The sequence below is a fragment of the Coturnix japonica genome, chromosome 7 (assembly GCF_001577835.2).
Source record: "Coturnix japonica isolate 7356 chromosome 7, Coturnix japonica 2.1, whole genome shotgun sequence".
Lineage (NCBI taxonomy): Eukaryota > Metazoa > Chordata > Aves > Galliformes > Phasianidae > Coturnix > Coturnix japonica.
Window position 1 is genome coordinate 5,247,122 of NC_029522.1, and position 18,626 is coordinate 5,265,747.

An 18,626-nucleotide genomic window follows, 5' to 3' on the forward strand; every position below is an offset into this window, starting at 1 on the left:
AAGTCTTTCATAAAATACATGTTCCTACCAGGTACACTCATTACTCACAAACCACTAGCCCACAGAACAATAAATTTAAAACTACACACAAGAGAACATCATCTCAACAAGCATAGTTTCTCAAACACATAGAAGAGACAAAGAAATTCAATTGTACAACAGCAAGCAAGAGTTAATCTTGATTCACCAGAATAAAAACAACAAGCAAATTCTCTTACTAAAATTAAGCTGAAAAAAACCAATTACAAAAACAAAAAAATACAAACTTACCCTTCACATGGTGTTAATAGCAGTTCACTTGGAATGATCTGCAGAACAGAACCATGACATCTCATCCTGCTGGCATCTTTTATTTGCCACTGGTGGGGAAAAAACAGCCTGAATAAACCCTATTCTGACACAGGTGCATTCTATCTATCACTGTGGCAACAGCTCGTTATCGTTAACACCAAAAACCTGAGACTACACAGGTGGCCATCAGCAGAGCATCTCACAATGTAATCCTCATCATAGGGCTCCACTATTGAAAATGCTGGGTAACCATAAAATAACGTTATGTTAGAGCTTCAAAAGTAAAGCAATACTGAGTTTATATGTCTTTTTTAAGATATGCTATGAATAAAAGGCCATTAAACCATACCATATGTATCCCCAAGCAAACAAACAAAAAACAATAGGGCCAACAAAGCACTCCAAACCTTAGCCCAATTTTTCTTTGTCCGGAAATGAAAAACCACTATGGCAAATAATAAAAGAGAGGTTTGTATGTGGTTTACCACAAATAAAACAAAAACTGAGGAATGGGAAATATCTACCACATTTCTCAGGGTTTCTATGTATTTGCACAAAAACTATGAGAATGTGTAAGTTGGACACTCAAAGGTTCATCTTCCTAAAAAGCAAGATAAATTTACTGTTTCTGAGCTCCTTCTCATCTCTTTGCTACTATGCAGCTACACTCATCAAGGCTGTATCCTCTAGAATTTTATGAGAAATATAGGATGTAGCAGTACTAGTCTCAACACAGACATGTACTTATAAGCATAAAAGCAAAAATGGGTGCACCTTTATTTTAAACATTTGGAGCTAAACTTTAAATAAGATACTAAGAAATATTTTCGATGTTTCTTTCTTACAAATGAAAGCTTTCCTCTTAACAGAAGGTAGACAAAATCACATGCTTTCAGTTTTCCCAGAGGTTCGTTTTGCTCATTTTTTACTACTGCAAAATTTGACAGTCTAGGGGAAATAGTTTGTCAGGTTGTCATAATGGAAGCTGAATTCACTGAAAACACCCAAAAAGTGAAACTTTTATACCAACATGTCAAACTATGCTATTTTAGCATATTTCTATTTATATCAGCACACATGCACAGAACTCTAGTTAGTGGTAGACAGCTTACTTTGTTGAGGTACGCATGCTGGAACAAAAGCTCTGCCATCCATCACTGAACATTTAGTTCATTTTATTATTTTATAGGAACCAATGATCACACTTTACAGGTACAGGCACTTTACTTCCTTTTCTGCCTAGCATACTCATTCTCTTCCTCCTTTAAAAGCATCTAATGCTCTTCTCAGACATTAATTTACTGTGAAAGGCATTTTCTAGCGATATTGAAGGGAAGGCTGGGTATTGACTGGGAAGGCTGCACTGAAGGTAGATGAAGCTCTTCTATGGCTTAACAGTCCGGTTCAGATGAGGCAGTGAGATGCACACCACATTACAATGGCAAACTGTAAAACTGTTATCCAATGTAACACTTAGTGTGTCAGGGCACTTCCTCTGCCTCTGCCATTTGCTGTGGTCAGCTTTTTATGTGTGACATGCATTTTCTCTTCCCCAAAGCAGATGAGGGAGGAGATGAGGGGAAGAACATGGAGGGTCCTCAGCCAGAGAATACCTCTCTCTATCAAGCTTACTCACATGCTCTTTTTCACTTTTCTCACAACTCGAATAACCAATGTAATATCTAATTATGCCTAATAGATTCAAAACTGACTTAAACGTCTTCTACATTCAAGTGATCTGCTGGTTGCAAGCCCTCATCAAAATGAATGCCCATCAGATATTTTAAATGTACTTCTTTTCTGTTAGTTCTTTCTCTTCTGTATTTCTTTTCCTAAATAAGATCAACATAAGAATATTACTGAATGTCTCTGTTTTTTAATTATGGTGTGTAAAAGTGAGATATTCAAGTAAGAGAATGTAGAGAACTATTAGTATACAAGGGCTGCTCCAAACGTAATTCTCTCCAGCACTCAGTGAGCTTATAACATGCATCAGTTATTCCAGTAACTACACTTGTTCCTCTCCTCTTTTAACCATATGCCATAAGGAAATAGAGCTCTTCCCTGCATTTCTCCATGCCTATTAGAGGAGATTTTAGTCTGTACATATTCATTAGCAACATTAATGCTAACTGACTTCCATTTGCCACAGCTGCCTTCCATGTACTTCACATTAAGTTGAAATTCTTTCTAGTCTTCCTTTAGGAATCCTCCATGAAGCACTGCAAGATGCCATGCTTTTGCACTACTGCCTCCAAGTTTGCTAAGGATGGACAAGTCCAAGTAAGTCCTGGGCAAGGGTCGAGCAATCTTTTGCATGAGGAACACAGATGGACAAGACCAGGGGCAACAAGAGAAGGTTCTCCATGAGAGACAATGCCTTTGCCTCCCCCCCCACACCCCCCCCCTGGTTAGTGGGAGGTGAGCGGGTGGGCCACGAAGGGTGCATGCATTACAAAGGTCACAACAAAAGGAAACACAATCCACTATTTAACAACTTCTGTCCCGAGGCTCCAGCAATCTTGCCGGTTATCCCTGTGAGTCACAATCCAGTGGAACCATATTAACAAAGCCCAAAAAAGGGCAAGTTGGTGTCTTGTTTTACTTTACAGAATACTCCTGTGGACTTGGACTGAATGCAGAAAGAGCTCTTAGCAATTTGTGTTTTGTGACAGAAATACTGAAGATGTGACCGTGCCGGAATACTGAATATACCTCTTGATTACTTTTGTATGTTGGTTGCAATAGCATGGTGTTTTGTGTTGATGTGGGTGGTAACGTTGTACCTCTTTATTTGGTATTGGTAAATGCATGGTTGTTGTTAGATGTACGGTTGTCGCTTTTCACCTTTCTATTCATTATGAAATATTCATGTCACCACTCCTGAAGAATCACGGAGTGGAGTCTGTGGCAAGATGATATTGTGTGCTGCTGCAACTCTTGCTTCTTGTATGCTTCTATGTTTTACATAAAATGTTGTATCCTCTCTGAACTTTGTAAACTAAGGACAAGTCCAGCACATCAGGAAATTTTTTGTAATGATTGTATGAAACATTTGATTCCCCCCCTCTCCCTCCTTTACCATTATGCTTTATATCTTTTTCTCACTATCGTGGATCATCAGTGTACCACTTCTTAAGCAAACTTTGAGTCACAGGGTGCTGTTAGAGGCCGTGATTTTCGCTCTATTGTCTCTAAGTTTGCTGAGGACGGACAAGTCCAAGCAAATCCTGGTCAAAGGTTGTGAAATCCTTCGTCTGAGGGACACAGATGGACACGGCCAGGGGCAAGGAATGGGAGAGATAAGCTGCAGATGAATGGCCGTGAAGTGGTTTTTGTGTGGGTTTATATGGATGAAGATGGCCATCTCAGGGGGTGCTGCACAAGGCTCGTACCCCAGCAACAAGGAATGTGAGTAGACAAGTAAAAAGAGCACAAAACTACAATCAGCAACCATGAAGTTAGGTTTTCTGACATCAGATTCCTCACAATGTGAACAAGAAGGTTTTCTGACATCAGATTCCTCACGACCTGACACCTGCATGCTGAAGAACAAAAAGGTTTCTGGCTTCAGATTCTGGCTTCAGATCCCTCGCTGCTGCTCTGCTGCTTCCAACAGACTCTCCCAGTCCTGCTCTGTGAGACCCTGCTACTTCCTCTACCACCTGCTCGGCACTGACCAGCTTGCTGTTTGGGGCTGGTCACTCTGCTGCTGCTCTCCTCTGTGCTTTTGCCTTGGACCAATGGAACGACATGTGACAGGATGCTGCTGCATCCAGGTGGTGACTATCCCCACTTTATGCAATTCTTGCTTTCTTCCTACGTTTACTATTGTCCCCTTTCCCTCTCCATCACCCTAATACTCGTTAGTCGCCGCTCTTCCTTCCTCATCTTCCCAGTTGGTTATTATTTGTAACAAACTGGTCACAACAGCATTTGAACTGTTGTTTCTTGATATCACACCATGTATAATATATTAAACAGCCTTGCCTCCCTCCTGTAAATTGCACAGTACACTGCATTTTCTATTATTCATTGCATTTCAATTCTGAAATGAGTATCCATGATAACTTCTACTCCAGCTTTTGTCAGCTCCAAAGAACTTCAACAGGAATGATGTACTCATAGGACTGCAGTCAGCAACACGCTGAAAAGCTTGGACTTCACAGTCACTTGCATTCAGGAGAGTAAATAACAAAATAACTAAAATAACAAATAAAGAGCCCCAATATTTAAGGAAACCAGATGGTTAAGATGATGTATGAACTCAATAAATTCCATACAGCTTCAGTACAATTTAAGATAGATTTTATTTCTTGACATCATAGGAGATGTAGCGTCCAACTTCAGTTCTTACAGCAAGTGCAGTATCTTACCAGCTCTGACTCGTGCTTCAAGAGCAATGCCTCGGTTACTCGTTGATTCTACCTGCACATCAGCTCAGGAAGGAAGTATTTCAAGTTGTTTCTAATGAAGAATTATAGACCTTATGATAATCTGTATATTCTGGTAATTTTCATCTAACAGTACTTATAGAAAAAAGCTTTAAGATGTTTATAGCCAAAGATGCTGTGGTTATTCAGACATAAAACTGGGGTTTTGACATGTTCCATTAAGGCAGTTGCATTCCTTTGTGAGGAGTGTGAGGAAGGAGTTTCTTATTCAAAGCTCTGTTTATAAACTCTGCAATTTGTTATGAAAAATGATATCTGTTATTGATCAGAGTGCCAGCTCCTCGGAGAAGGCCTTTTCTGCCTCTAATGAGCATTATTTTATTATTAAACATATAATTAAGATCTAACCATGATACAGATCAAAATAAATTACACTCCAAGCTATGCATGAATTAAAATATATTAATAACATTTTTAAGTCCAAAATACAAAGAAAAACTTCAGTGCTGAAAAAGGCAAAAGCAGAAATGTGCTTATGTACACTCATATTGGAAAAAAAAAAATACCCTTCATTTATACAGTTGAAAACTTCTGTTGCTACATATCCCCCCAGAAGCAATCATCTTACTTCTGGAACAAATGTAAACATCTGTTATTGGTGCTGGAGAACAAGACCTTTGATATATGTTCCTAGTATATCTAGGAAAATACAAATACTGTTTCAAACTAGACGTGCTGCATAGATCTTCAATTGGCACAACTGTCAAATGTACAAGAGTGAAGGTTATTTTAATCATTCACATCAGCCTTCATTCCTATTCATTCAGGACCGTTATCATTATCTTTTTGTATATTAGATTGATTCTCTTGACAACTGAAGCATCTTCAGTGGCATTGTTTCCTGATTATAGAGAAACAATTGTTATACTTGCAACCCCTAGTTATAGTCTGTAAAATGACATAGCACAGACTGAAACAGGCTTAAAAATAAGCACTGTTCAAATCCTCTGAATACAGTTCCAAGTTGGTCTGCAGCATATGCTTTCAGAAATTACCTGTTCCTAGCTCTTTTAAGCTATCCTTAATTAGGAAAATTTGAAGCACTGGTTCATTTACTTGAAAATCCAAGAGACTGAGCAGCTTTAAATCTCAGTTCTCTTAATGATGACCAGCTATAGGCTAAGCATTCTTACATTTAACCTCAGTTCAACTTGCTATACTAACTGCAGAGTGAAAATACATGAAATAAGAGGTAAAGGAAATTTAATCCACTAGACAAAAAAAATACTAAGTTAGACAGTACATGCTGCGAGCTAAATTACAAAAGGCTTTTTCCCACTGTATTTTCATTCCTCTCTGCATGTAAACTTTCACACTAGCAGCTATCTCCACCTACATGATCAAACAGAATTGTGTTAGTCAATTTACTTACTTAAGTTTCTAAAAGATAATCAGGTGCTCTATGCTTGTTTCTGCATAAAGCAAAATTTCACCCAGAATATAAGTCACGTTTTCATATGCCAGTCTGGTTCAGGCTATTACCTAGTAATTTTTACTACTGTCAGAAAGACTGTGGAGCGAGCAGATTTCATCAAGAGGGTAACCTAGATTATTTCTTGGGCCCTTCCAATCCTATTTTTCTAAACTCCTACAAGTTTGGAAAGAAGTTTCTTACTGTAGCTGGAAACTGAACCAGCGCATTGCTTCATTGCTTTAATAGCAAAAATGGAGCCTGAACACCATCAAAGCTGACCGTTAAACTACATGACATACAACAGAGGAAATGTTCCACCCAACTCCCATGTGTTTAAGCTGGAATTCTTGAAAATCCTGGCATTGTTTACTTTTACAGACAAGCCATTTAGCACTAGGAAACCACAAAAGCCCAAAGAACCACATAGTAATATGATCTGCAGTATATTCTTCACACCACCCAGTAAGTAAAGAGAACAAGCAGGACAAATGGATATATTGGATATATTCTTTTGTATAACTCCTCAGGCACACACAGAGAGTAGTACCGAGCTTGCAGATTGGGTACCTGAGTCAGTCAAGCAAGGTCTAGAATACTAACTTTATTATGTTAGAGTGCTTCTGTGCTCTTGGTAAATATGCTTCCCTTCTGCATAGTTCAAATGCACATTAAAGCAAGTTCATCCCCTCGATGTCTTGACCTTTCATGGAACCACTGCTCATACTTTCAGGACAGCACCATCCAGACATTCAAATTGCATACTCAGAGGCAGAAAACTCATCTTAATGTCAGAAGTAGTGCTAATTACTCCTACTGCAATGTTGTGACAACACAATGGGATCATTTTCAGTACTCAAGATAGTTATTTCAAATGGCTATTTCTTTACATATGAAAATTTAGCAGTACTGCCTGGGGATCTGAGGATGGCTCTGTACTGTGTTAATAGTCTAGGTCTTCATAAGACATGGTTATATTCGCTACATTGTAAAACTGAAATCTCATACAACATTAACTAAAATATTACAGCACTTAGATATTAGTATACTATGAGTGAAGACAGATATCCAAGGAAGAGACAACTGGGATTGAGTAATTCAGAAAATACATTGTTGTTTTGAGTGTGATAATGGTAGCCATTCTGATGGTTTTCTACAAAATAAACTGGCACATAGAAAATACAGTCCACAGTACTAGACATGATAGATAGATTTCCACAAAAACATTAAAAACGCCTTCGTCAACAGAATACGAACAATCATTCCTGAGAGACTAACATTGAAACATCAAAGCAAACCACTCACCATAGCCTTTAGTTAGCCAGGCTTTGTTCCTTTGGTACCCTGCACAGTATGTTTATGGTTAAAACTGAGCCTGAACTCCCCTCTTCCTCTCAGGCTCTGAAAAACAACCAACGAAACAAACAAACAAATGAATAAATAAATGAATATTCTCCAGGCAAAAGACAAATTCAGAACAGTTTCTAAAGAAAATCCAGAAATTAAAACATTTGGATCTAACCAGGCTCCCTCTAACTGTTACCAAAGCCATATGAATTTCAAAACCCAAAGAGCAAAGATAAAACATGGTAATGAAAGAAATTAAAATTACAGGACTTCATAATAACTCATATACCTCTAGCATAAGATGTAACAGCCATCTCTATTTACCAAGAATTCATTACGTGATATTAACACTAAAGAGCTGTGTACAAATCTGCCAGGATTTATTACACTGTATAGACACAATGAAAAAAATCTCATCTTCCTTGCAGTTCATCATGCCTCTTAATGCAGACAGCATTACTGGCATACTTCAAAAAATTCTAAATCACAACGTATTGCTTTTGTGCTATTGTTAAGTGTATAAAGGGTTTTTAAGAAAACTGTTGCAAGACGCAAAAAGCTTCTTCCCAGAAAGGAAACCATACAGTCAGAACATTTCATTGCTTTTTGAAAGAAGATAGTTATGAATAATAAGACGAGAACTTTCAGAACATACTGCATCAATCAAGTTCTGCATGATTAATTATGTTTTATAACATCATTAGTTTTGTCTGCACAACATAACTCAAATTTCTGAGAGACAACATTTCTTCCCCAAAGGACAAAAATCCTCAGCATAAGTTCTTCGTAAACTACTACAACTCTGAAGAGAACATCCAAGAAGTAAAAATTTATTTTCTGGAGTAAAACTCGAGGTCACAGAAGGTAACGTCTGCAAAGCTGGCAATTCTCCTACTGTGGCAAAGAAAGATTTTACACGAGCGTAGAAGCTATGAGGCGTAATGAGGTTTATGTCTGTAAGTACTGAAATCATTATTCCATCTGGTTGGAAGCCAGCTTACTTCTTTGTCCTTATCAGTCCTCAGATGGGAATGTATCCATTTCTTATGGCTATATCTTCAGATATCAAGTTACTTTTTCATTTGCACTGTACATATCATAATGAACTATTAATTCCTCATTGGAAGTCAACAGCCAGTAAATTATTACAAAAATTAATTGTAAGTAAGGCTGAACTCCAAAAGGCACAGAGCTCTCTGGTCCCACAAACCAATACAAGATTCAGAAATGGTTACAGTGGTTCATATAGCAATGATCAGTCCGGAATTCCATAGTGATACTGTGAAGAAAATGATAAGCTTAAATAAAGGTCAGAGGTTGCACAGACAAAACATAAACAACAAAATAAGAGAAAAAAAAAAAAAAAAGAGAGAGAGAGAGAAGAGAGAGTTAGAAAGGAGAAAGGGATTAGTTACTTCAACTACGAAAAAGCCAGACGTGATACTGGAAATGTGAGACTGATGTCACTAACAGCATCTCCCTAAGACGAGGCTATAAGCAAGACAGTCTCACAATGAAGTCCTCAATTTTCTGAAATAATTTTGCTTCTCTTCACTTCATGTGAGACAGTATAACCACACAAGAAGTGTGGTCAGGTTGACTAATAGGCATTCAAGATACTTGTGAAACTAAATTCCTTTTTAATGAGAAGTCATATGATTAAGTCTTCTATAAATCTGTAGTTAAACCAACTCTGTTTAAATAATTCCATTGGAATTCACAAAAAAATATAATATAAAACAAGAAACTTTTTTCTTAATATTCATAGGGAGTTGATACTAACTTGAAGAAAATATGTAGAATGGTAAAAAAAACACACTTCAAATGGCAAAATGTTCCATTTAGGTGTAATATTCCTACCCTTGAAAGAAAGTGAAATAATATACACGATTAGTCATGATTCCCAAGTTTTTTTTTTCTTTATTTCCCAGTCCATCCCATCCATTCACATGCATCCTTATTTCTCCCCTCTCAATGCAATACAATGCAAAGATAAAACCAGCCTCTAAGATTACATAATAGGGAAAATGCACTTCTATGTATTACAGCCCTTTCACTTTGAATGTGTACTATTCCTGACCATGGATAGATCTGGTATATTCAAAACACACAGCTCTGTTTGTATCAAATACAGGCACCAGCATTCAGTTCTAATATTTCTTAGTATGAGATTCCAACCACAATTTACTAATTAAAAAAGACATAAGATTTTAACAAGATGCATTACTGTTCTTTGTATTTGTTACTTAAATTTTGACTAAGTGTCACCATAAATTTGAGAATAAAAATTTGTAAACATAAAGGCCAAATCCACTGATGATCTAAACTTGAATTTGTAAGCATATTTTACACTACTAGGATCACAGTAACCTATTCAACATCTTCCAAATAAGATATATTTGTTCATGTTCTAAAACTATTACTAAAATGATCGCTCTAGTGGTTCTGATTAGATCGAGACAACCACTGAATTCCCTCACTGGGCCCTACCCAGACAAATTAACAGCTGGTTTACAACAACAAGGACTGACAGACATTCCAGGGGAACAAGCATGCATTCAATTAAAGTATCCTTCCTGCACAGTAACACAGTCTTCAAAACTAATGATTCTAAGCCTCATTTTTATATGGTATCTAAAATAATAGGAAAAAAAACCACATATCAAATTGAAACAAATGTGTAAATAAAGACCAACAATGGAACTTACAATAATAATTATTCTAAGATAACTTCACAAAAATAAAAGTTTGATAGTTAAAACTGAATGTATTGTGTTTACACATATAAATTTGCCAAAAAATATACCCAGACATTCCCAGGCTAGTTTATTTCTTAACTAGCCTACAGAAAGCACTTCTAATTTTTGTCTCCCTGGCAATTCAGTTGGCTTTTAACTACAAGATGATTACATTATTTTTAACCATAAGCGTGAAATGGAAAAGCAAAACTATTTTGAAAGTAGAAAATCTTTATACTGATAAAAAAATACCAAACATATCTTATTTACCATAGATACTGTTTGCTCTGTTCTAGTTTACAGTTTCTTTGGTACAACCGGGAAGTTGCTCCACAGAAATCATAACTACCAGCTTTGCAAAACAACTACAAAAAAAAAATAAAAAATAAATAAAATAAAAAATCACCAATAAAACCATCCACCAAATACATATTGAAAAACTTACCTGAGTTTTGAATAAAACAAACCCATAATACCAAAAGAAACAACTTCCAGCCTTAATGAACTACATAATTATAAGAAAAACGGCCAATCACAGCATGAATTTCTAACTAACCATCAGACACAAGCAATGAGTCAGCTGCAGGAGCACAAGTGAAGGTAATTAAACTGTGCTCCCAGAACGGGTGGAGCTGGACTCCACCTCTCCCAGATCCCATTCAAGGGCTGACCATGACTAAGGTAGCTTTTACCTCTGGATGTTGCTTCTTTATGGTGTTTTTGTGCGGAGTACTTATCTTGAAGGCTTCAGAGTGGATGAGTGCTTTTTCTTTCTTTCTTTCTTTTTTCTTTTTTTTTTTTTTTAAACATACAATACCATACTTATATTATTTCTACCATATAGTAGCTTTTAATTACTTATAACAACAAGTGATAAAACAGTACAAATTCCATCCACTTAAAGAATGAATTGCAGGAGTAGACCACAATGACCCATTTCCAGACAAGAATTAATGTGATCTTAGTGGTTTTAATTTATTGTTTTTCACACCAGAGTAGTTAATTAATAATTTGTTTCATTTCCCACATTAGTTAGTTGTGGAATAAAAGCAGCAGAGACTCTAGAAGATATAATAGATAAAACTACAGAGTGAACGCACCTGAATTTTAAAGTAATCATAAGCAGAATTCATAGTATTTTTTGACATTAGTAGATTTATAGAAATCTCTACTTGGTAACATGGAGGGAAGAAGACCCTTCAAGCAGCTCAGTTAAATGTGCAATTTTATCCTTTGAGCATGGAATCCTTTCTGTTCCTTTTCAGCCTGAAGTACATGGAAAGCCTCCTCATGAGGTTTTTCCTTTCTCTGTGTATGAGTCCCACACAACAAAATAAGTAGCTTCTTTCCTATCACTCATTGTTCCATGCTTTCAGGGTTAGGAGATAGTTTTGCATCCGAGGGCATAGCTTTAATTAGTACTTCTTTTTACAATACAACTCTACAGCAACTTTACAAAACTGGGTGGGGTTTGATCAGATAGGATTCATTTTTAAAGAAGTGTTTCGTTTTGAGGAAAGCTCTAGGGCATATAAAACACCTTCTCAAACAATTGCAGATTATGTGGGCCTGTGATTATTTAAATCATAAGTGACTTATTTAAATGAAAGTTTTGTTTTCCTGACATTCATACAAACCTTAAGTCACTTACTTAGACAGAAAGAACCAAAAGCTGGCAGTAAAATTTGTACTTAAACAAAAATACAATCTAGACCCATACATCTAAATTAAAAAATATTGCAAAGAGAAATGTTGGTTTAAATATTTTATCTTATTACTTAAATATCTGTGCCCATAGTTTCATAACTGTGTTTCTCATTTAAGTAACAGATCTCTTTTTAAATCATTTAAATTAAAATGGAAGTAAGTTCTCTCTTCTTTGGTTTACATTTTTCTGAATTTCAACTGTTTGTTAAAACAGTCACTCTTGCAGTTGAAGAAACAGGTCAAGCCAAAAGTTACTGAACATCCACTGCAACAGACTGATTTTTGATGACTTCATTCTCTGGGTAGTTGGTCAAATTAATATCACTGCTGTGTTCCTTTTTTTAATAACTTTTTTTCTGTGTAGTTAGATGCAGAATCATAATTTATTCATGGCATACTTAAAAGATCTTGCTCGCATTACAAGATATCTGCTCTAGAATCTTGTCAGCATAAAAACTCCCAAACCAAGCCAACTTTGTTTGTGCTTGTGAATGTGAAGTTGCATTATTTAGTTAGGAAATCAAACCAGAAAGACACTGTGTGACTTGATATCTTGTGCAATAAGTGGTACACCCTGTGGGTTTTTTGCATTTACAGATTCACTCTTGCTATGCTAGGCTTAAACAAACAAATAGCTTGAAAATGTTGAAGTTACAAGGAACGGCATATGCTAGGTCTATAACATTTGTCTATGGTAAAATCTGCTTTGGAAAAAAAAATAGTAGTATTATAACTAAAATGACTGACATTATTAAGACAATGGTTTTTTGAAAGAACTATGGAAAGAAATCTGATTCCATTAATTGTTAGGAATAATCTTCAATGCAATAAATGACAAAGAAGTCAGTTGACAATTACTGCTATAAGAGCAAAATAAAGATGGCTGCCTTTTTAAGCCAATTTTCCATGAATTGCCTTTTACAGGGAGTATAAATCAATAAAGCTAAATAACAATACAGAATTTAGTACAAATGCCATTTAAAACTGGCTGGTTTGATTAAATTACATCATATAAAACAAAGAATGGCTTGGATTGGGAGGGACCTTCAAGACTGGATAAAAGCAACCCCCATCCTTGGGCACAGTTGCATCTTTTCTGTGTTGGGAGCCCTAGGCCTGAATGGAATACTTCAGGTGGAGCCTCATGAGGACAGAGCAAGCGAGGGCACTCACTTTCCTCTCCCAGCTGGCCACCCCTCTATTGAAGCAGTGCAGAATACTGTTGGCCATTAAGGCTGCAAGCACAATTCTGGCTCATGTTCACTAATTTCATCCATAAGGACCCACAAGTTTTTCTCTGTAGGGCTGCTCTCTAAGTTATTTTCCAGTTTGTATGTATAGTTGGATTAGTCCTATATCTAGTGCAGCATATCTCATTTGGCCTTGTTGAACATCATTAGGTTCATGTGTGCCCAGTACTCAAGCTTGTTCAGGGCCCTTTGGCATGATTTTCTTCTGTTCTATCACACAGCTTGATGTCATCTCCCAACTTGGTAGAGGTGCACTCCATTCCAGTGTCACTGATAAAGATGCTAAAAAGCACATTTAATCCTGGTATCCTTAGCAATCATCTTTAATTTTTAATTTACAACACAAAATTTCCTCAAAAACAACCAGGGAGGATGTGGGAAAACTATGTGACTTCATTCGTTTTAGAACATATCGTTTCAATAAACAGCACAAATACACTGAAATGATTTGGGTCAAAGAACAAGCAGAGAGTAGTACCTGAGGAAGATGATAACTTCTGCTATCTGCAATTGCTTCAGATACAGCTGCAGGTACTTGCCTCAGGTCAGCTGACAGTCACTTCTCACCATTCTCTTATCTCTGCCCCTAAGTCCCTTCAGGGATGCTCATAGTGCTCTATCTTTCTCTTAGCAGAGTGCTAAGAAAATTTGCATATTTTTGTCTTAGTACTGTAAATCATCTACTTGTTGTCAGCCCTTATGAATGTCTTAGTGAAAGTAGAAATAAGTGGCAAATCTGCACAGTGTTGAGAACGTAGATACAAAGTTCTCAAACAGGTCACTAGGGGTGTATGGAGAAAACACGTATGAAGAATCCCATTCTGAAGCAGTCAGCCATACAGAATCAAATACTTGGAACTAAAAAACATGACATGCACTCAAAGTCTGCTGCCGTAGGAGACTCACGCTCTTCAAAGAAGGGCAATTTTCAGCTTGCAGAACTACACTCCTAATTCTCAGTCAAAGTAAACATGAAAAACACATTTGTTGTACTTCCGATGTGCTGCAAATTGTGTTTTGCTGAAAAACAGTTCCAAAACATGGAGCATGAACTGCACTGTTTTCCACACTTTTTAGAAAATAAATGTATCAGAAGGAAACAGAATCCACAGGTAAGCATAGTGAGCTATAACAATGCTTTTTCTTTGTGCATTTGGTACAAATATTTCAAGGTTCTTCATAAATGCAGCCTCAAAGACAAACAAATCTCATGGCAAAGTTTGCCAGCACTAACTTTAGACCAAATCTGTTCACTTTAGCAATTAGCAGTGACTTTTTTTTCTAAGACACTCCAGATGTGCATATGTCTGCAGGGAAGAAAACAGGGGCAAATGCCATTCATGCCTTTTTTTGATCCTGGAAATTCACAATACAAAAGATTATTAAGAAAACAGTTTGTGTGGACTGTTTCAAAATGCAATTAGCCAATTTTGAATTTTATTTGTATTTTCAAGCTCCTTTGAAAAATTAACCAAAGCTTGAACAGATAATGCTAAAGCAACCAATAAGGAAAACTACATTTTTGTTCTGTTCATCTATCTCATATGTTAGAATAGAGACATAAATTATTCCCTGTTTTATATTAATATAGCTGTAGTATACAGCTACAGCTTATTTTATATGATAAGCATTATCTTGATATCAGTTGTTATTAGTTTGCTGGAAAAGGCTCACAGTTCTTATTTGCTCCTTAGCTTAAGATTAAACAGTAAAAAGGGAGAAGGGGTACAACCTTAAATTCACTAAATGCTGCAGATATGCTCTCCTTTACAGTATTCCAGAAGCACATTTTAATTGGACACGATCGGTAAATTAAAGGGACATTTTAAGATACTTAGTGATACTAATATATGAACTTTACGTTGGTATAGAAAAAGCAAATTAAATAAGCTATTAAAATATTCTACTTGCAGTTATGTTTAAAAACTCAAATGGGAAAAAAAAAGATACATGTGAAGAAACAATGAAAACTGGCAGTTTAGAAATTACTTTCTGGTCATGTGTTGGCAATCAATAGCTTGTTCTTAAAAACTGCTTCAACCTCTTATGAAGTATAATGCAATAAGTTTAAGTGAAAGACACCCAAATTCAAGCAGTCCAGCTGGCTTCCTTCCATATTTCTGACTTTACCCCAGGGATTATAAGGAACAGCTGCTCGAGCAGTGAAAGCTCTACTAGCAGCCAAAAGCTTCCAACAGTAAAAAGCCTCCTCATCTCTATTCTGTCCTGACACAAACAGTTGTTGGCAGCTGTGTTAGACCGGGGAGAAGAAAGAAGACAAAAAGTCACAGAGAGAAGCAGGTGTTGATGTAACTGTAATGTTGATTCCTGCTTCAGAAGGATGCGTAGAGGGAAAGAAAATGTGTCCCTGAGCCAGGGAGATGGAAGCAATATCTAGGTTAACCATTCACTGTGTGAGATTCAATCATCTTCATTTAAATGGTTTCAGGGCTTAATCATATCCATGTTTAGTCTGAAAAGAACTCACTGAAGTGTCTTTCATGGTTGTAATCCAGATTCCATTTTTGTGTCACACATTGTGTCAAGCATTGCAACCTTGCAGAAAAATGAGCACTAGTGAGAGCACCAATCTTTGAAAACTATTCCATAATACTCTTTATTTCAGATTTGCAGGACTAAGACTAATCTGAATCTAATAAAAGAATATTCATATGGGTCTCATCTGCTATATAAATGCATCAGAAATTTACACTATGCTTTATCTTTACAGAGGTATTACCAACCTGCTTGAATTTCCACTGTATGCAAAATTGAGGGCTCTAAAAACAGAAAGCGTAACTGTACTAATCACGATACAACTAATATTCACTTGCATTGCATCCAAATATCAGTATACTAAAACAGTGTAAATAACAGCTGTAGGTAGGTATTCTCCAATACTGTTGAACCAACAGGGATTTCACCAGTAGGTCTAAAAGTAGGGCACCATCACCATCAGGCCAAAATGTAGCACTGTGTCCTTAGTGCTAATATGCACCATAAAGTAATAATAGCTTTTAAGAATAGGAAAGGACTTAAAATACTCAAGAAGTTTGTTGTTAAATAGTGAAATCACTGAGGTCAGTCTTCTAAGCAGTCACACTGCAGCACTGTTAATTCTGTACATGCAAACATTCACCTGCAACAGCACTACCAGAGACACATTAAGAGCAAATATAGAATATATAGACTAGTCCTTAGTAAAACAGTTAAAAGAGTAGCTAAATACAAATAGCTTGACTAATCCCACTAAATGCTTAACTTTCTTTCCACTTTTTAAGTCCTCTGTTCACTAGGAAGTTGAACATAGACACTTAATAATAATAAAAAACAAAAGAGTTGGAAGAAAGGCTGGACTGAGTCTCTAATGGTGGTCCGAAATGCTTTTCAATCTACAGTAGCTGCAAACTACCAAAATGACAACAGTACGTTTTTGTGAGGAAGTTGAAAGGGAAGTTGTTGTAAGAATTGAGGGCAGAGACATTTAAAGATCTTATTTTGATTTCTATTTCTTGCTTCTTTGCTTTTTTTGGAAATTCTCCCAGGACATTTCGGGTTGGTCTCTTTACACTTCCTCAATTGGTCTGTGGGGATTTCTAAAATCCAGGCTACAAATAAAGACATGTATTTTATGATCACATCTAACACTGGGCAGTAGTAATTTGAAGGAAAATTTGATGTGCTCGTATTAGTCAGAATCACATAAATTACAGAGGCGGGCATAGCAGTTTCGGTGGGCTGAAAAACAATAAAAGCTCTGCAGAAAGTATATAGATGCTTCTCGCAACTTTTCATGCCTTTATGTAGAGCTCTGACTTTGTACTTTGACAACTAAACAGCAAGCCTATTAATTCTACCCATTCCTTCTTATTTCCCAAAGCTGTGTTTAAACAGAGAAGGCTAAACTGGTAAGAGACCAAGTAAAGTCACTAAGCTTATCTATAGCTGGCAATGAGAAAATCTGGAGTTGCTAAGTTTTTTAAGACATTAGTTTCAACAAAATGCAAAAGCTTAAAAACCTTCTGTGTTCTGCTCCTGGAACAAATGGGCTGACTTGCTGTCTTGGCCACTTAATTCCTTCCTTATCAGTCCATATGCCAGATATCCTTTCTCTTACACACAGATTACTAACTCATGTGCTCCATGTGGCATGAGAATGGAGATCCTAAGTGATCCATTACTACTAGGAAATGGCACTGGCAGCAGTAAAGCTGTGTCTTATTGACTAACCTATATATTTCTGTTTGGATTATAATGACCTACCTTCAGTTTAATACTTAGAGCTTTGATACAAAAGCTGTGATGAGTTCCATGTTTAAATGTAGCAAAACAACTACGTACAAGCCTACAGCAACTTTACTTTTTCTGAAAATTCATTTTCACACTTTGTAGCCATATCATATTTTGTTGTTCTTCATAAAAAAAGCAGCTCTTTCAGTTGCATCCTTTAGGCAGATTTACAGTCCAGCATGAAGTATCCCACAATTGGAGCTTTAGACAGGAAGGAAAAGCTCTTTCCTTTCTGTGTCTGGTAATTAAAACTGAGTCTTCAAAGCCAGCCCAGCTTTTTCAACTTGTTTTGAACTCTGCTTAGCACAACAAGCGCCCCAGTCTCCAGTAAAAGTGCTTATGCTTCATCACAAAAGGAACTAATATATATAAAATACATTCAGTACATACTAATTTGTCAAATACCTTAGGAAAATGTTTCTGTTCCCAAAAGAAGAAGGATTGAAAGGAAGCTATTCTGACTGTAAACAGGAGCTTATCATATCCCACTTCCTTCTGAATTGTGTAGGGATTTTTCTTTGCGTGGATACTTGATTTATGGTACCAGCCAAAGCTCAGCAGTTAACAAAACTGAATCATGCGAGCATCAAAGCTTCCTCTCCAAGATTTTAACTCCATTTTCACTAAGGCCTACAGTGTTTGTGTAGCAAATATATGAAAAAAAAAAATAAATAAATAAAAAAAATTAAAAAAATTAAAAATCAAATTGTTCTATGGGGAAAATTAAGGTTATCACAGCATTCAAGCCTACTTTCACGAGGAAGACATTCACTTCCCACATTTGGAGGGTACGCCTTTACAGTCAACAGCAACAAGCTACAGAAGCAGCAGCTCTAGTCCTTTTCTCGCTCATATTCTATTTTAGAAAGGAAGATCTGGCTTACACTGGTGTATCTAACATCTGAACTTAAAACTCACACAGGCGTTAAGACATCTTTAACTCAGTCATCTGTAATTGTGTCAGATAAAAAGCACAGATGGTGATACTGGATTCAAAATTTCTGGGCTTAACAATAATGAGCTGTTTGGTGATTTTTCTTAAAACTTAAATGTAAAAGATCATTTTACCAACACTTATTTAAAGAAAAAAATGAAAAAAGAAATCATACTACAGCTACTATATTGCCGCCTGAGCTGT

General features: G+C 36.4%; 1 long non-coding RNA gene across 1 annotated transcript in view; it reads right to left on the reverse strand.

Moving 5' to 3' along the window:
* Nucleotides 1–268: 268 nt before the first annotated feature.
* The window catches only part of LOC107316438, a 29,302-nt gene continuing 10,944 nt past the window's right edge, over nucleotides 269–18,626 (reverse strand). Inside the window, exons 2-3 of the long non-coding RNA XR_004308043.1 lie at nucleotides 7,462–7,557; nucleotides 269–359 (exon numbers count right to left, since the gene is read on the reverse strand). This is a non-coding gene — a long non-coding RNA (uncharacterized LOC107316438). The remainder of the gene's footprint in view (nucleotides 360–7,461; nucleotides 7,558–18,626) is intronic.